This window comes from Taudactylus pleione, unplaced genomic scaffold (genome assembly GCF_031769625.1).
Source record: "Taudactylus pleione unplaced genomic scaffold, aTauple2 ptg000707l, whole genome shotgun sequence".
NCBI lineage: Eukaryota > Metazoa > Chordata > Amphibia > Anura > Myobatrachidae > Taudactylus > Taudactylus pleione.
In genome coordinates, this window is record NW_028285109.1 from 9,352,807 (window position 1) to 9,372,088 (window position 19,282).

Genomic DNA, 19,282 nt, shown 5'->3' on the forward strand with positions numbered 1-19,282 from the left:
CTGTGGCAAGAAAAACAGGAACAAAAAATTAATCTAACGTTTCCCAGGTCACTGAAACACTAAACTATTTAGTAGACTACACTGGATACTATTGAAATGAGCTATGGCTCCTTTATAAATGACTATCCTGTATGCACCTATCTCCCCTGTTTCTATCCAGCAGTCTGTAACGGAAGTAGTGCACTGCTCCGTGTCAAGTGATGCAAAGGATGTGTAGGTGACGGGAGATAAATAATGACAGAACTAGTTGGGGGAATTGGGCCAATTTTTAAATCAAGTTGCAACTAAATAATGTTGGGGCTAGTCAGGAGGGAAAGTCCAAAAGTCTTCATCTTTCAAGAAGAAAGACTCCACCTCCTAAATAGACCACGCCCCCCCCCAATTTAGGGCTGCTTCCAAAAAATTTCCCGGGCTGGTTTTCAATCCCAATCCGCCCCTGGAGTTTGTGTATTTGAGATGTGGCTTTGTGAGCCAATGGTGTGGCTTGGGAGCCGGTACACAAGTTGATGTACTTGCGATGTGGCTTTGAGAGCCGATGGCAGCACAGAAGCGGATGCAGTTGCTGGTGAGCCGGTGGCAGCACGGAAGCTGCTGGTGCGGCTGGGAAGTCGGTGTAGTGGCTGGTAAGCCAGTGGCAACACGGAAGCTCCTGGTGTGAACCAGGACACAACGTAGCAAGAAAGCACAGAATGCTGACCATGCAGCAGAGCCGAGAGAACCAAAAGGAATGCTATAGTCAGCAAAAGGTCAACGTGCAGAAATAGGAGTAGGAACCAATCACGCCGTGCTGTGGATAACACGCGACCTCCTGTAGCGTGCAGATCGCCTAGCAACTGAGGGAACTGGAACAACAGCATCATGAGAAGGTAAACTGCTAGAGGGAGACAAGTCGTGACCGCGACTTGTAACAGATTGACAGGAAGTGACTGTGCATTTGAACGCCATTACAGGGGCGTGCATAAATAAGCCCCTGCGATTGCATGCACTGGCAGAGGTCTAGATGGCGATAGGAAGTTTAGCAATTTGTGAGGTAGGGTCAGGTCAGCCACAACTGTGCGAATAGTTCTGATGTAATGCGATGTTCCCGATGTTTTCGCTGCAGATGCATGTCATGGTAAAGTGGCCGGCTTTTTACAGTGATGGTCATCTTGGTATAGTGCTGTGGTTTCCTTATTACACACTGCACCAGCACCAGTTCTGATCAAACCTTCACAGTCCTCTGGTATAATGGTCAGCTGCACTTTCGCTCTTACTGTGGTCTCCTTATTACACACTTCACCAGCAGCTAGGGCTTGAATAGTAGTGCACAGGATCCCGCTTCTCCAGTTGTAGCATTCAGCGGCAATACACGTGGTCAGGGACGGATTAAGGGGGGGCGACAGGGGCGATCGTCCCCGGGCCCCCACACCTGAAGGGCCCCCACACCCATCGGGGTTAATGTGAACCGGAGGAGACTGAACCAGTTCCACCTCCTCCGGCCAACCTAACCCCGGCACCGCAGGGAGGCATTATTTGCCAGATGCCCGCTGATTGTAATCAGCGGGCGCCTGGCTCCCTCCACGCAGTGTCAGCTGGAGCCGGAGACTGGAGCTCATTCGTGAGCTTTGGCGTCCGGCTCACGCAGTGCACTATGGGAGAGACGTCATGACGTGTCTCCCATAGTGCAGAGGAGCAGCCGGGCGGAATGGAAGTGGACGGCACCGGGAGCGGGGCTTAAGGTAAGTATTAGCTCTTTTTTTTTTTTTTAAGTGCAATTGGCTTTTCTACTGGGGACATTACTCGCGAAGGGGGGATTACTACTGGGGGCATTACTCGGGGGGGATTACTACTGGGGGCATTACTCAGGGGGGGCATTACTCTGGAGTGGGCATTACTATTGGGGGCACAACTTCTGGGGGCATTAATATTGGGGGGGCTCTACTCTTGGGGGCTTTACTACTTGAAGGCGGGGCATTACTACTGGGGCACTACTACAGGGGGCACTACTACAGGGGGCATTACTACTGGGGATACAACTACCAGGGTATTACTACTGAGGGAATTTATACAGGGGGCATTACTACTAGGGCATTACTAATGGGCACACACAGGGGGGCATTACTTTTGGGGGCACAACTACAGGGGTATTACTACTGGGGGTAGTTATACAGGGGCCATTACTGTTGGGGACACAACCATAGGGGGCATTACTATAGGGGGCATAATTACAGGGGGCATGACTACTTTGGGCACTGCTAATGGGAGTATTGAATAGGGGGCACTGCATAAAGGGCACCACTACTGTGGGCTCTGCATACGAGGTACTACCACTGTGGGCACTGACACTACTGGGGTCCCCTTTGCGCAAACCCCCAGTTTGTCACATTTAATAGGGGCCCCCATGTTTGTTGCCCAGGGGCCCCCACAGATCTTAATCCGGCCCTGCACGTGGTAGATGCCACTACCTGAGGCAATGATGGTTCTGCTGATGGCTATTATAAATCAGTCTCTATAGCCACACTATGGTTTTTAATAGAAGTCCATCCTGACTCCTTAATGCGTTTCTCTTTCCTCAAAAGTTTTAATCAGAAGGATAAAGGGTGTCCTCCCCATGCCATCCTTTTAAAAGGACAAACAATTCTATTGGTGCACCATAAATTAATCATTCTGTTCACCTGCAATCAATAACCTTTGGAATGGGAACCTTCAGACATTATATCTTTGCACTGAAAGTCCCTAAAATCAAAGTAGTTAAAAAAAACTGTTCAAATCAACACATTCTCAGTATTATTATGTGAAACCCATGAGTTGACACGTTTATAATATTAATATTTTTAATAATACTCCAATTTGTAACAAAAATATATAAAAAAAAAGTAAATAGTTTAAAAGCTACATCAGCTGCTGTGTTTTAGTATATGCAGAGCCAAGAGCAGCAGCAGCAATCTCCTCTGCCTGTGGGAGGGAGGTGAACACACTGATCGTGCCCCCCTGGATTTGCGCTGGGCTTAGGGGCTCACAGCGCCCCCTCCCTAGTGCGCAGCGTTGCTTCGCAGTGCTGCAAAAAAGGTCTCTCACATTTAGACCACGCCCCCTCCTCCGGGCCCAGAGTGACTCTCTATGGGATCTGGTCTAAAGATCTACAGTAAAAAGGTAGACAATGTCTAGATAGACACCAGATGTTAGACAGGCAATAGGTCGACAAGGACAAAAGGTTGACACACTAGATGTTGACATGTAGGAAGGTCGACTGGTACAAATGGTCGACCGGGACAAAAGGTCGATGGGAAAATGGTCGACACCTGATTTATTTTTATTTTTTTCTGGGTTAGGGATGTACCGGAGGGTTAGGCTTAGGCACTAGAAGGGACGGTTAGGGTCAGGCATCTACCCCGACAATTAGGGTTATGCACCAGGAGGGAGGGTTAGGGTGAAGATTAGGGGTAGAAAAAAAAAATGTGTCAACCATTTTTTTGTGTCGACCATTTTCTTGTTGACATTTTTACCCTGTCAACCTTCCTGCATGTCAACCTATTGACTGTCTAACATCTGGTGTCTATCTAGATATTGTCTATCTTTTTACTGTAGATCTTTCAATCCACACCCGCTGTCTACGCCCCTGGTTACACCCTTGAATGCAACAGAGGCTCTGGATTTAATATGAATTTTCATGAGTCATCAAGTTTGGCCAGAGGTGAAAAGGACACTTTTGTTGCATTCTCTCAAGTTTTTGACAGACTGCCAATTTCCACTGGAGCCAGCCCTGGAACCTGTGTAATTTAAGAGTGTTCCTATTTTTAGCGTGAGAGTGTGTGGCCCTGACGAAGTTCAAACCTAGGCAAAAACCTAATCCTGGTCGAACTACACCACCATGCCAAATTTGGTGGAGCTAGGTCCAAAACTCTGGCAGCGCATAAAGGACAAAAAGCCGGACAGACAGACACGCTTTCTCGCTTATTATATAGATATTAATATGGTTATCATTATTTTTCTGTGTTGTATATTTGATAAAAGTGGATTTATGAGAGTTCCACTTATCTTCTTAGCATAATTAGACATCCTGAGGGTATGTACAGTAATGATTGTCACCTTAGACCAGTGGCACAACTATGAGGGCACACAGTGCATTATTTTGAACCATACTTTTTCCATTCCAATGTGTTTGACAAATTTCAACACATTTAGAAAAGATACATAATTTGTTAAACGCACATTAAAATGCAAGTAATGCATATCAAGCATTTGATTTGCATTTCTAATACACAATAATAAAAAACCACTCCTCAAAAGCCAGCGGGCACACAGGCTGATCGGTATTAATTTTGCCCATTACTGAACTCAACATTCACACACTTTGGAATAAGGATGATCAATCCAAGGGAAGACGTGCACATTGCACTAGTAGTGAATACTGGATGTCCCATGACCGTTAGCCGATGTGTTTTCATATAGTTTTGGGGCCTGATTCATTACGGATCGTAACTGCGATTACGTAAACAATCGGCCGATTGCTGCGATCTGCGCATGCACTACAGTGCACTTGCGTGAACAAGCCACTGCGATCGGGACTATGATCGCAGTGACTCCGCAGACCCATTGCAGAATGGTTGACAGGAAGTGCCGTTTGTGGGTGGTAACAGGAAGGTGGTCTGCGAAACGCAGGCATGCCAGTGCGTTTGAACTCCGTTGCAGGGGCAAGCATTAATTATCAACTGCGATGACTTACGCAGCCCGAGTACTCATAGCAATTTCTGAGTAAGGTCAGACCTTGTGCAAGTGTGCGTGAGGCTGCGATTGTACTCAATGTTACAAATGGTTTTGCAGTCTTGCTAAACATTACGGATGTGTGTAAGGTAAGGTGGGAGTTCTTATGTTTTGCTAAGACTGAATTGAAATCGCAGACATTAGCATACTATCGCAGTGAGACTGCGTGTGTAATCACTATTACATCGCAGTTGCGATCGGTAAAGAATCAGGCCCTTGGTCTACTCAGCACTCACTATAAATACAAGTGTACAGTACTTAATCTCAATTTAAATCTATTAATCCCTGTGAATAAGGAGCATATTTACTAATCACCGGGTTTCAAACCCGATGATTATAATTCTTTATTGCTGCTATTAATGACAATAAGAAATTATACATTGCCCGAATGTATTATTCTTCTCATGAAGGGACAAGGGCTACCAAAGGGAGTCCGTCCCTGCAATGTGTAAAAAGTGAAATGATCATTTCACTTCTATTTTGGGGTTCTGTGCATGCCCTGTCTTCTGACCGCACCTGTACGGCGTTTGGTACATCTGACAGCTTTGCAGCCCCCATAGAAACCCTTGGGGACTGCGGCTGCTTTCGAAAATTGAAGGTCCCCGGCCGATATGGAGATACCTACTGCAGTTATTTCTTCATATGAATGTATGAAGGGGGTACATTAATATTTATGGCATCTCCAGAAAACATGTGTTTTTCTGGGGATATGCTATTAATATTAAATGATAAATAGGCCCCTTATTCTCCTTTCTGAATAGATTGGCAAGTCATCTTAGACCTATGGCTGGAGGCTAGGGGGCCTATGTACTAATAAACGATTATTAAGTGTCCATATCGTGGGCGAGATGCACTAACGTACGAAATGCAGTCAAACCCCTGAAAATGCTACTTTTGGGGGTCTGACCACATTTCACATATGCATCAAGCCCCAGAATGCAATACAATCTGGACTTTCTATTCACGGGCGCCCCACTGGGAGGTATCGCTCCCAGCACACACACCCCCACGGCGCACATCCTTCTGCGCATGTGCAGAAGGACACCAGAGGGAACTAAATGTCGGCAAGTCTGCACCAGAGAGACTTCTGGGTCATAGACCCGGAAGTCCCTCATTCACAAAGGACCGCTCTTACAGAGAGAGCGGTCCTTTGCATTTCCTTCATGCATACTGGTGTATTCGAAGAGTGGCGGGATACATCGCATCCAGAGTGCGATGAGTCATGCATCCCGCCCTGCAGGTGATATTTTCATTTTTAAATTAAAATATCCCCGCTATGTACAAAAGGGAAGTCGCAGGGACAGCAGTTGTGTTAACCACTGTCCCTTCAAGTTGTGAAAGACTTCTCCTGTGGAAGCTAACACTGCACATGCGCACAGTGTCAGCTTCTGCTGCCGGCCGGAGGGAGATCGAAATAACTCTCTCCTGCTCGTAAGCGTACAGTACATAGAGGTCTATTTACTAAGCAGTGTTAGGAGACAAAGTGAAATTAAATAAGGTACCACCCAATCAGCTCCCAACTGTAATTTTTCAAACACAGTCTGTGACATAGCAGTTGGCTGATTGGCTGGTACCTTATCTCATTTAATTTTGTCTAACACTGCTTAGTAAATAGACCCCATCTGAAGATGGTGTAAACTACCAGGGCCAAATGACGAAAAGCTTTGCTTTTTGGAGTTTGGTACATGGGGCAGAGATCGTAGTCCCCTTTGATAATAATGGGGACTGCGATCTGCAAAGCTAATTAACGCTCTCACAAAGATTTCTGTGAAATCTCCTGCATTGTGCCATTAGTACAGTACGTAACTGCAATTCATAAAAATATACAGAAACTGCAATATCTACAGAATTTTATGGAAGAAATAAAACAAATACAAAGTATCTTTGTTGTTTGTTTTCTTGTTGGTTTTTTTTTATGTATTTTTGGGGTACTCTGGGAAGACATCAAAGTTGGCCATAAAATTCACTTCAAGCAATCATGCGAGGGCAAAATGGGGTTTTCCTTCTAATCAAGAATGAGCTATTACGTTAATTTCTTTTCTGGGTTTTTTTATGCAAGAATATTGGGTCAAACAGGGCTACAGTCACTCTCAACCAAATCCTACTGCAAATTCACCTTGAGTGAAAATGCCCTTTGAATATTTAATTATGATAAGCATAGCATATAAATATCCTATGACTGGATAATATCAACACTGTTTATATTCTGACAATCATTTTCTGCACTTGGCAAATATATAACGTCTTCTCCATTATAAAGGTATGGAAACGCCCTGTGCAGTCCTACACGACACAGAACGTGTATTATGACCCCTTTACCCAGCTTGGTAATAGGTACAGTAGGCAGTCGTAAGCTGTAGCAATAGGTTTTTGTGTATTACCTACTCCTGAACAGTATCAAGAGCATCCTAAAAGATTAATTTATCTTAAGTCATATAAATAGCATTTGCTGGGGCAGCATTCATTGCAGGATGTTTGGCTATATCTAGGGACAGATTGTCAGCTAAAACCCTGCAGTATAGGAGATAGAATTCCTACCCAGCGGTGGTGGCTTGAGGTGAGCGAGTGTATGGAGGTTGTGATTAGACTGAGAACCAGCTCCATGTTGCCCTTGGGTACGCTTTGAGCACAATGCAGGTCCAACAAGTAATTGATGTGTTGTGAAACCTTTATCAGAAATCTGTGTGCAAAGAAATATGTAATATTTGTAGATGACAGTATTTCAGATCAGTAATGTTCCAGACAAAGATGTAGCAATATAAAACAAGGCATTCAAGCAGCAAATATATAAAATGATTCAAGTATTTTTTTTTTCCGAGATCTGTTTTAGGATTGTGTGTGTCTAGACACTGTCTGTGTTGCACAAATGTTCATTTAATAGAATGGGAGACCATAAGGACAGCTATGCATCGGCCACACACTCTGTTAACCCTCAGAACACTGGGCCACTGTCTAATAGTCCTGTGCGGCACTTGTGGTGTTAATAGCATAGGGAGTTCTGCAGAAGAGGACTTATTGTGTTATCGCAGCTGTCCCAGCAGTGGGGGTGTGAGTGGATTCTTATACAAGCCACCAGAATTCTTTCCCGGTACTTAGAAACATCCCAGTCACCAACTGCATTCCCTGGGAGGGGAGAAAGATAAGAGTGGAGGGATTTAAAAAGAGACAGAGAAAGAAACACAAGAAGCTTAGGGTGATGTACAGTATCAGGGGCTCTAATACAGTGAGCTAAATTAGGAAAGGCAGAAAATATATATATTTCCCACAAGTGTAAAATTAGTTTATATACTTGTATATAGCCGGTGAGTGCAGAGTGTTAAGTCACCCATTGTTTTAATCTTACATTATGCTACTTCGCTCACTCAACTACTAACTAGACATAACCACACGGACACGTATGTGGAATTAAAAGAGGACGCAGCCGAAATTTATTGATCAATTTGTAATTAGAAAGATGGTGGCAGTAAACAAGCAGTGCTCTAAGGCCAGAGCCCAGCAAATATATTTGACTAAATAAGAGGCGGATCCCCGCCTGGCGTAAACTGGCCTGAGGCAGAACCATTCTCCCTTAATTGGCACAGCATTGACCCCTCCCTAAGATGATGGCACGGTCCCCCTTTAAGGGGAATGACCAACTGGCCACTATCAAAAGGCAATGCTACCCAGGCACTCTTACGCAATATTAGGCCGCCTAGGAGCACTGATTCCTGCCAAAAGCTCAGCTCGAAGAGCCGAGCCCCGCCACCCATCAGGAATTAATCGCACTCCAAGGAAAACTGCAATGTTTCGAATAAAACACTCTAGACCTGCGCCCGTGAGGTGTACCTCATCGGGCCTATAAAACTCTCTTGTAAGGTAATCGAAGGTGCCCATATAATACGTCCGCCCATTAGTGACCGGACTAGGTATTACCACCAGCATACCCTACTGCTGGCCATCTCTAATAGCTACTCGCAGGTCTTTCCTAATAGCAAGTTTAAATGCAAAGCAATCGTAATTATCAGGGCATGCCTCTAACCCCGAACTCTGAATCTTATTAGTACCTAATAATGTGGGGACTGAATTACTAAAAGATGCTCATTAGCCCAGTAGATACATGAATGTCCCATTATTATTTTTATTATTATCAGTTATTTATATAGCGCACGCATATTCCGCAGCGCTTTACAGAGAATAGTTGACCATTCACATCAGTCCCTGCCCCAGTGGAGCTTACAATCTATATTCCTTATCACATGCACACACACATACACACTAGGGTTAATTTTTTGTTGGGAGCCAATTAACCTACCAGTATATTTTTGGAGTGTGGGAGGAAACCGGAGTACCCGGAGGCAACCCACGCAAGCACTCCGCACAGTTAGGGCCGTGGTGGGAATTGAACCCACGACCTCAGTGCTGTGAGGCAGTAATGCTAACCATTACACCATGAACCACACCCGACAGTTAGCATTTCTAATAACCTGTAATAAGCGGTTAAAGACACCCAGATAGGCTAATACAATTTATGGAACACAGCCTAGCCAAGGGAAGGAAAACAATAGTTGAGTGACCCATCTGAAGGCGAAAACCAGCAAAACCTCTTTGAGGGCAAAAGCTGAAAAGTCCTTCAAAATCCCTAGCGGCAGTAGACATAAGGCCCTTGGGTTCCCAACAAACTCGCAAGAAGCGCTGCTAGCTATGCAACTAATTCTTGTAGCTGATGACTACCATTGACCTAAATGTTTTCAGGCGTCAATGGAAGCGACAGCCAGCCGATATCAACGGGACTAGGATAAGCCACGTATCTCAGCAAAAAAGTGGAGGCGGCCAGCCCCTAAACCCAAACCCTGGACAAACCGAGACAAGAACATCTGCAATACCATACTCCGCTCCCATAACATGACGCGCCCTAAAGTCCCTGCTCCTGCGCAAACACACAAACAGGTGAAATAACGCCTAAACAAAATGCAAATCCAGAGGGGTCTAAGCCCCGAAAACATAGATAGCTTGAAATACCCTTAAAATATCCCTGCATAACATAATCCTGCTGGTGCAGAGTCTGGTATGCCAGCTTTCTGCTACGACCAGGATTGTAAAAAACTCCAAAAACAGCATACTGGCAGTTAGATCTCACCGCATTCATGATTCCGACCAAACTCTCGCGCACAGTCACCCTCTGATAACTCCCCGAAAAACTACAGAACTAGACGCATCCTAAACAACTTCAGCCCATAAATGTCCACCTGAGCAGGTAGCCAGCAGGTAGCCAATTCTAACTCTGTTGAAATCCCAGAATATCACCAACCAAACATGCATATCTTCCCACAAGTCCTAAGACAAAACGAAAATGTTGAGATTTGAATCATAGCTATGGAGTGATCCAAGCGACGACAATTTCCTGCCCGTGGGTATTACTGGCTCCCAACACAAATTAACCCTAGTGTGTGTATGTGTGTGCGCATGTGATAGGGAATTTAGATTGTAAGCTCCAATGGGGCAGGGACTGATGTGAATGGCCAAATCTTCTCTGTAAAGCGCTGCGGAATTTGTCTGCGCTATATAAAATAACTGGTAATAATAATAATAGAAGGATTGGTACACATCACGGAAAACTGCCGAATCTAACACATCGTTGACACATCACCGTTTCGGGCAGGAAGGATGCTGGAAAAATCTAAACTTGCCCCTCACCGTCTTAGGTACAAACCCCAAATGCGAGGTACAAAAAACCCTTCCCTGGGAAAGACTATAAAGAGCCCCCACACGTGCCCTAATCTAACCTCCGCTTCCCATTTACTCATAACGACTTCTAGGTGATTGCGTATGGACTGAAGGTTCTGTTTGGACTACGACGTCTATAATGTGTGTTAAAAGCAATGAATACCCAAATTAAAAAACCCTCTAACACTATGTAATACCCCCTTGCTACTCGATTCGATATCCCCTTGACTCTTTCCTGCCAATATGGCTATATTACTGGTCGATGGCAGTCACCACACAGCATGCGTAACTCAATGCACCTACGCCCTACTCCTTGATGCACTGGACATTATTGAACGCACTTCACCCGGTACTTGGACAGGCTGGACAGCGTTGGCTCCAGGCTTTTCGGAACCCAGTAACCCTCAACCAAAAAACTCCACATCCTTGAATCATGAACTGAAAGACTGCCTAACCTTCCTGCTTCATCCTGAAAAAACTGCATGTACTTCAGCACATCCATGTATTCTCCGGCCGGGTTTCCCAATAAAACTCACCACCAATACGAACAAGCCAGTTAACCAAATAAGGTATGATGGTAACCGACCCCAAATTGCCGACAAGGCCTTCATTGAAACAAACACTACAATCACTGAGAGACAAGTAAAAAAATAGAAACGAGCGCTTCAATAATGGATTGATATATATACTTATGATTGATATCGTCCGTAATTCTTCTTAGTTCTTTAGTTTTTTCTCAGATGTTTTCAAATGGATTTTTTCTCCATGTATAAAGAGAATAATAAAGAACAAGAAAAACTGATAGTGTAGTATTTCTATGATCTTAGAAGTTCATATATAGAGTCACAAACATAATCCCTTTCACATATAGAAAATGGGGTTTGGTGTTGATCTATTGATAGAAGGTCACCCACAAGTGCAATTTCAAACTGGGACGCTTACAATCAAGCTTACATCCACCGGTGTTTGCTATACATATAGAGGTTTCTTTATACTCCTTTCCCTTGTATGTCAATAGCGTTATCACACCACGTATAAATTCAAACAATAAGACGTGCTTACACGTATACTGTAGTGGGTCCTCATATAACGGTTTCTTTTATCCAGGAGATAGGTTAGTCCTATCATAGAGCCCATTAGATGTGTGTACATCTAATGGGAAAGAAGTATAAAGAAACCTCTATATGTATAGCAAACACCGGTGGATGTAAGCTTGATTGTGAGCGTCCCAGTTTGAAATTGCACTTGTGGGTGACCTTCTATCAATAGATCAACACCAAACCCCATTTTCTATATGTGAAAGGGATTATGTTTGTGACTCTATATATGAACTTCTAAGATCATAGAAATACTACACTATCAGTTTTTCTTGTTCTTTATTATTCTCTTTATACATGGAGAAAAAATCCATTTGAAAACATCTGAGAAAAAACTAAAGTACTAAGAAGAATTACGGACGATATCAATCATAAGTATATATATCAATCCATTATTGAAGCGCTCGTTTCTATTTTTTTACTTGTATTTTATTGTGATTACAATAGGTATTGATAACACCTATTTGAAACAGTAGCAGCTTCGTTGCAGCGCGAGGGGGAATCATTACTTTTTTTGAATCACTGAGAGAACATACAAAATCTACATAGATAGGACCTTTTTGGGATTCACCCCAAGCCCTCAGTACTGTGAGGCAGGAATGCTAACCACTACGCCAATCATGCCCTTTAGCTTCCACCGCAATGGCAAATATGGACACAAACCTGCCTTTCCTAATACGCTCCCTGAAACCAGAGTAAATGGGAGCATACAACTCCAAACAGACGGGGCCAAGGATGGAAATTAACCCTCAAAGTCTGCCCTGAGAGGCTGCAACGGTAAGCACTACACCTTCTGTGCTGTCATAACTTTACCTTAAAACACCTAAGCAGAGCTGCGTTTGTACAATGGACCCCATCCCCCGCTGCAAACGGGACTCTAGCTGTTAATACAGCACTAAATCTCTTTGGGCTTTTATGCTTACTCTAATAGTTTGCGCAACCGCCCCCTGAACTGAACAGGGCCTACGTTGTATCTGTAAGAAACGCCATACACAGCAAAGAAAAGTATAAACGCTGCACAAAAAGAGAACAACATGCTTACGTGATCCAGTGGTGGAAGGCCCGACCCTGACCGACTGGCAGCTAACACTTGTCCCTCGCTGCACGGTGCGCCCACCACGACTTGATTCACATTGTGAACATCCTGGACAGCCGAAAACACTTCCTGTGGAACCCTGGAAGACTCTGAAACAGCAACCTGAGGACTTAAAACAATAACACATGAGGTGAAATCATGGGGTGCGACCTCTTCCAGCTGATCAGGATGGTGGAACGGTGGTAGCGGGCCCAGGAGTGGTGGGGAGGGGGTTGTTATGAAGAAGATGAGGGTCCAGGTGGAAGTGGAGTTTCCACTTGTGTGGTATTCTCCGGGTCACTGTCACCACCGAGCAGACTGAGGTCCGGTGTGGATGCTAAATCAGGGTCTTGGGTGGGAGTCTATATAGGAAAAAAAGAAAAATAAAATATTATAGTCATGTTTTAACCCCTTTTTTACTATTTGTACAGTTTCCTAACACCGTGGAGGAGTGGACCAGCATCACGGAAGATTTTGAACAATGTTGGAATCTCCCTAACTGCAGAGGAGCCATCGATGGGAAACACATCCGCATCAACCCACCTGCCAACACCGGATCATATTACTACAACTACAAAAGGATTCTTCAGCATCGTTCTCATGGCAGTGGTGAATGCCAACTACGAATTTCTGTTTGTGGATGTCGGCAAGAATGGCCGTGCTTCAGATGGTGGGTCCTTCAAACAGACGGCTTTCTACCAGAGACTCGCCAACAGAACCCTCAACTTGCCCTCACTGGACCAGACAAAGCATGGCCTAAATTATGTTTTCATCGCAGACGAGGCTTTTGCATTACATGAACATGTGATGAAGCCATTTGCACAGAGGGGCCTGACCAGAGAGAAGAGGATCTACAACTACCGTCTATCCTGGGCACAGCACATTGTGGAAAATGCTTTTGGAATAATGAGCAACCACTTCCGCATTTTCCAAACCACCATCAATCTACGTGTGGAGAAGATAGACTGGGTTGTGATGGCGTGCTGTGTGCTGCACAACTTTCTGCGGAGAAAATCTACCCAATCGACCAGTCCTAGCTAGAGCAGAAGATGTAGGACCCCTGGAGGACATTGGACATTTTACATCTGTGTCTGCACCACCAATTACAACATCGACCGCACGTGCCAAAGAAGTGAGGGAGGAGTACATGGCCTATTTTAATGGACCAGGTGTTGTGCCATGGCAGGAGGACTGCCTGTGAACTATTGACTAAATTGGACATTTGGGATTTAACAACGAAAACATTAAGGATTTTGGTTTAAACTCTGTCTCTACTTACCAAGACTTCTGCAGACAGTCCAGGCACTTCTGCAACCTCCTCTTCTCCCTCACGCTCAGCCATCAAGACGATAGATTCCCTTTGAGGCTCTTGATCACTGATGAATGACATCATATGGTAGTACCAGAGCGCAGGCATATATATACACATACATACAGTATATATATATATATATATATATATATATCAACTGTGCCCGCTCCTGATTTTTTGGAGTCATCTATCTTCTTATTTTCTTTTATGTACACTTTCCTGAGATTTTGAATCTTTTGCAGTACAGTTTTCAAGTCTGCATCAGTGATGTACTTTTTCGTATACTCCAAAAGCACCTCTAGTGCGGCCAACTTGTGCGACTTGTTGTGGTACTTCCGAGAACTGATCTTCCACAGATACTCTTTCGAGTGCAGGATTTCGATGAATCCTGTAACGAATTCACGTTCACTATCCATGGACATAATCTATGAAGAGGAAAAAAAAGGACATTTAAATATTTGTGTATATAGTTTTGTTAAATTTAATGTTGTTATGGGTTAACATTTTTAATGTTTTAATTTTTTTTTTTACAGGTTTTTACATGGTATTGTAATAGTGTTTTCTTTTACAGGAATGTCATGTGTTCATTTCTTGGTAATATAATGTTTTTCTTTGTTTGACAGCATGGGTCTTCTACCTTTCGGCCTCCAGCTGTTGTGGAACTACAGATCCCAGGATGCCCTGCCACAGTTTTAACATGCTGATATTTCCCAAGGGTGGGTGGCAGGGCATCCTGGGATCTGTAGTTCCACAACAGCTGGAGGCCAAAAGGTAGAAGATCCCAGCTTTAAATGTGTGTTTTTAAATGTATTGTATGGTGATTATTTTGTTAAATACGTGTTATTTTATTTTTTTTATGTTATATTACTTAAAATTTATTTTTATTTTATCTGTATTGAATTGATTTTTAAATATGTTTATTATTAATATTTTATGTTATTTCAATATGAATAATCTTCCTGGAATGTATTTGTTTATCTTGATTAAATATTTTTGTCTATTAATTTTACAAAAAATAGTTGTTATTTTTAAAATTATTAGGTGGCCCCATGACATTGGTGGTCAGTTAGTGGTTAGGTAGGGGGCACACATTGGTGGGCAGTGGGAGCTTAATGCATGACCCAGCCACCACCCACCTCATTCCGACAGGCAGTGTCTGGGTCATGCATTTATTACCTGGGGGCACACATTGGTGGGCAGTGGGGGAGCACATATTGGTGGTCAGCGTGGTTGCATTTAAACTGTACAAATACTCACCAAACTTCAGACAAACAACACTTCAGTGTGCAGGCTCCAGAATGTGCGACTATCTTCCTCCATACACGATGCTGCACAAGATGGCGAGGGGCGTGCACAGGAAGCTGTCAGTCAAATTCCGCTTTGTGCGATGAATCGTACGATTCGTCGTGAGGGAAAAAAACCCTCACGATCGGCTCCCATCGTGTTCCAGGTTGGCTAATCTGCCCTACAGCATAGCAGATCAGAGGATGCAAGATACGACGAGCGGGGACGCACATCGCATTGTGATCCTGAGTGATGACTCACGATTTCCTCACGATTTGGCCATATTTTACATGATCTGTCGTCACCATTCGTCAAAATCGGCCAAATTGGATGAAAAGTCGGTATGTGTGTGGGCACCTTAAGAGCACCTTAGTTCTGGGTCCTGAATATTAAGGACATTTTGTGTCTGAGGTCATTTCATAGGGCCCTCCAGAACAGGCTGACATTAGATAGCAGCTATTAGTGTGCTTCTTGTGTTTGGACTAGTGGTCACAAGATTGTTCTCTGTATTGTATAGAGGTCACCGCAATGCTACAATATTGCATAGTGGTCACTACAATGTTCTCACTATATCTAAGGAGTGAAAAGAGTTGCCACTATGGGATCCCAAACCAAATTAAAGCCAAAAGGATGTAATTTAAGCTTTTCAGTGCTACCAGGTACCATAATCAGAAGGGCTATCTTTCTTTGTAAAGTATTGTATAGATGTTATTAGAATGCTGGCCCATTTAACTGGTGGCCAGCCGGCCAATTCCAGCTTCGATACAATTTAAACTGACCCACAGATACTTCCACTGCCAACAGTGAAAATAGACTTGATCATCTTCTAAAAGCTTTTTACTTTGTCCTGTCGTGGGTTGCAGTTTTGCTGGCCTTTTATTTTTTTGTATAGCGCATGCATGAGCAGAAAAGACTGAAGCCATAATGTCTCATCCCCAAAGAAAGGTGCATCCCAGACAGGGAACAGAAAGCGCAGAGACGAGCAGCCGTGCAAGTGAGAAGTTCAGGGGGGTGGAGGGGAACACAGAATCAACAAAGCAAGTCAAATTGACTCCCAAAGAAATTCCAATGGATAACTGTTATCCATGAGTTTGGAACCTACCAGTTTCCACCTCTCATGTGAGGTCACCAAAACCACGAATGTGAAAATGCTAATGACATACTTTGACTTTTCAGCACATCATTCTGCTTAAGATTTATTCCAAATGAAATGTCTTTTTACACAAAACTCGTGGAAACATAATGCTTTCAATCAACAAGTCACAAATCTATACAAAGATACATATAAAATAAGACAAGCTTAGGTATATTATTTAGGCAAATACTTTGTAACCACAAGTCGCTATGTACTTAGCATTTAAATATGACACATTTTATGCCTCGAATGGCCCTGATTATAAATTCCTACAGAGACTGACTCATATACTATAGGAATTATGGAGGCTATGGCTTTGATGTATTGCATCTCCCAAAGGACAATATAATTGTACTGAGATGGCAGTACTGGTTCTCTGTAATCACAGCAGACAGGCCATAAACCTTGACACGTTGATTTTAATCCCTGATCCTGTGAAACTCCCTGACTGGGTGAAACTCATCTGTATAGGACACAGTGTAGGTGACAACAAATGATTCTAAATATTCCCATTCAAGGTCTTTTATTCATTCCTTAATCTCTAGTATGTCCTAACAATAATAAGGCTCTGCAACATAAATTTCCTTTTGATTAGTTCACTAATTTGTATACTGTACGAAGGTTTTTTACGATATGTAGATAATCACGCGGTCTGTAAGCGGGATACAGCGCCATGAGGACAGCATTTAAGAGCACACTGGGTGTCAGGTAAGTAGGACTTCTGTTCACGGGGAACTGTAAACTGCGCTCAACTAGGCGTGGTTATAGAACGTGGAGGGTGTTTATATATAGATATAGATACTATGGTTCAGTATCTAGACAAAATGACACTACATATATTAAATGATCTCTGTATTAATGGAATAGTTCAGTGACCAGAGATTGTAGGAAAAACCTACCATATAAACTGATACTGACCTGTTGGGCTACTAAAAATCACTGAGTATGCTGGTACATGGATAAATAATTTAATGGAAAATGAAAAATGAAACAGAAGTAAACTCGAATATAATTGGATATATCAACATATGAAACACACAGTATAAATAGTACATAGGAATAAAAAGTAAAAGTTCCCAATCCTCTGATTGGCGTGAATAAAGATCAATTATGTAGGGGAGATCAGTTACAGGATCTGCTGATCATGAATGGAAAAGACCCCCGGTAGGTCAATAGCTGTATATGTCCATTTCTGGAATAGATCATAAAGAGAATTGTCCTGGTGGGTGATTGAAAGGAGAATGTAGGGGAAAAATCCGGTATGTGAAACGGTGATGGTACCAGCGGCGTCCCGCTGATACTTGATGTTAAGTCCTGGTGTTATGTACAGAGATGCCCGGGGTAGACTTCTTTGAGGAGGGAGTACGGACTATCCGGTAAGTAAGGGGTGTATCTCGACCAGTAGGCACTCCTATGGCGACTGTCGGCGGAACGTCTGGTCCCAGGCGTTCGCCAGCACTGCTAACGGAGTGACCACTAAGTTGGTGGGGAGGGATATTATGGCTCGAGCTTTTGGAGCCGGTGACCATATATCCCCTCCGCACTTGGAGACTTACCTTCCTGTCTCTCGCCGTAGTCCGCTCCTTCCTCCGACCGGTGCTTGCTTGCAGTCTCTCGTCCTTCTCCTTGCATGGCAGCGATGGCTGGGGTGCGCGCGTATACAATCTTCTCCTCCGTCTCCTTACTTCCGGGTTGTGGTCACGTGATGATGATCAAGCCGCGGCTTAGTGGGTCTCAATGTGAGCAGTCTTGTGTAACAGATCTCCAATAAAAATGAAAGAATCACAATGTCTCAATGTCACCAACGCGTTTCTGCCTATTCAGGCCTTTTTCAAGGAGTAAATGGTGTCATTGATCCTGTGTTTAAATAGAGGAAGGTCCTCTTGTAATAGGTCATAGCCCAGTGGGAGGGTCTCAGTGATTTTAATGGAAAAGGACATATTCAATTTGAGCAACGCCACCCTGACTGATCAACATTTGAAACTTCTAGATAAAGGCTTAAAGTTTGCTCCAACTAACAACATCAATAAGTTAGTATGGGGAGAAGAAGAAAACTCTCTTGTTGGGGGCACTCGAATGTAAAGGTTATAATAAGAATAATATATAAAAAATAACTTTTATTAGATATATTTTAAAATACCAAAAACAAGTCTGAGCCTGTTACTTATTGGCATTACTGTTGGAATAACAGCTATAAATTATCACAAGCAGAACACGAACATACATAGAACATAAGACAACATATAATACAATACTTATCACAATTATGTGAAGCTAAGTGAAATATTACAAATAGGTCTATAATTCTCTGTCTCATACAATATTGAGACCTATATAAAACATATACTAGTTCAATGACCTCATAATGTCGTCATAGCACAATGGCTAATCAGAATTACGGCAGAAGCATACAAGGAAATCTTCTAGAAAAGAATGTGATAATAACCATACAATATTCAATATAGGTTACGTGAGATGTCACAGCACAATAACACTGAACAGTAATCAGAGAAATACAATGATAAGGGGGTCAGATGAAATAATAGCTGACCCTGCAAATATCAAAATGAATATAAGTAAATCACAGGTTGTAATGAGAGGCAGATCACACGTAGGTCGCCTGTGATGCCACCCAGGTACTTGTAGACAGTAAGGTTATAGGAAAAAGTAAAGCTACTCCGTTAGGTGTAGTTTACAAAATAGCAGCTGCTGCATGCCATTGTATAACCATTGAATGGCATGTGAGCGTACTATAAAGGTACTCCCAGGGTAGGGAATAAGTACAATGAGTATCTGCTGTTGGACTGCATTAAAAAGAAGGTCCTGGTGTAAACATTGCAGGAACCTCTAATAGGCGCACCCCAATGAGAGTACTCATAGAGACAATAGTTATCGTAATGAAATAACACAGCATAGGTTTGCGATCTGTGCTG

The 19,282-nt window shown here is 43.2% G+C and overlaps 1 long non-coding RNA gene across 1 annotated transcript in view; it reads left to right on the forward strand.

Moving 5' to 3' along the window:
* Positions 1–13,086, forward strand: part of LOC148477560 (uncharacterized) — a 35,659-nt gene extending 22,573 nt beyond the window's left edge. The window contains exon 3 of the long non-coding RNA XR_015872501.1: positions 13,050–13,086. This is a non-coding gene — a long non-coding RNA (uncharacterized LOC148477560). The remainder of the gene's footprint in view (positions 1–13,049) is intronic.
* Positions 13,087–19,282: the final 6,196 nt, after the last annotated feature.